This window comes from Acinonyx jubatus, chromosome B1 (genome assembly GCF_027475565.1).
Source record: "Acinonyx jubatus isolate Ajub_Pintada_27869175 chromosome B1, VMU_Ajub_asm_v1.0, whole genome shotgun sequence".
Taxonomy (NCBI): domain Eukaryota; kingdom Metazoa; phylum Chordata; class Mammalia; order Carnivora; family Felidae; genus Acinonyx; species Acinonyx jubatus.
In genome coordinates, this window is record NC_069382.1 from 47,975,454 (window position 1) to 47,976,788 (window position 1,335).

The following is a 1,335-nucleotide window of genomic DNA, read 5'->3' on the forward strand; positions in this document are numbered from 1 at the left end:
CCAACACGCGAACTTGCTAACAGTCGTTGCGACGGGACACTCCCCGCTTTCAAAACCGCGCGCGCCGCCCCTGCGAGGCCGTAAACTACGGGGTGGCGCGAAGGACATAACAAGCCGTTCTTGCTTGTTCTCGCAAGTCGTTTCCCGGCCTTTCCTAGTCTCCGCGAGCATATCTTGCTATCAAACGGGGACGCCTTGAAGACAAATAAAAGGAAGAAGCTCACGAAAGGACAAACAGATTTTTATTGCCACGGTCAGCCTTCCACAGGGACAACTCCGGTTAAAAAGAATATTTATACATGTACTTAAGGCTGAAATTCTTCCCCAGTTACAAACAGTGGTCTCAAAATGTGTGATGATCATTATATAAATTTTTATTACAGATTTATTTGGTCATGAAACACTCTAACTAGAAATGCATTAGCCTCGAGTAACAATTATTTTTGGCTATGAAGAAAAATATTTAGAAATCTTGCTAATTCTTGTAATGACCACTTTCAGTTCAACATTTGTTCATTTCATTCATAGAGCACCTACCATTTGCCAGGTTTGTATCGAACACCACTGCACAGGATGGACTATAGTAGTTACTACAAGAGGCACACAGATGAAGTCATAGAATGACCTCCTGAGCAGGAAGAGCTTAGACTCTGTGGAGTAGGAGTGGGAGGGGAGGGATGAGGAAATGCCCTAAGAAAACACACACACACACACACACACACACACACACACACACACACACCCCATTATACAAAAAAGACTATTTTGTAGGTCATTATGATCGTAAACCCATTTTTCAATTAAGGACACTATGGCACAGAGATGTTAAGTCATTTGCCTAGAGTCACAGAGCTAATAAATGGTAGAATCAGAATTTGAACCCATGTTGAACTTGGACTCCTTCTTTAACAAATGTGCTCAAACTTTCTTCCAACACACACACACACACACACACACACACACACACACACCCCTCCACCTCCAGAGCCTTCCCATTTGGTCACCCTCTGCTAAGCATAGATGATCTCATTGCACCTTCCTATTTGCACGCTAACTTTTTTTTTTTTATAGAGGCATAATATAAACCTCATCATCTTTTTTTAAATATCTATTTATTTTTGAGAGAGACAGAGACAGAGTGTGAGTGGGGGAGGGGCAGAGAGAGAGGGAGACAGAATCTGAAACAAGATCCAGGCTCTGAGTTGGGAGCTCAGAGCCCAATGTAGGGCTTGAACCCACGAACCCGAAATCATGACCTGAGCCAAAGTTGAAGGCTTAACTGATTGAACCACGCAGGCACCCGGAGGGGGAGAGAGAGGGAGGGAGGGAGAGAGA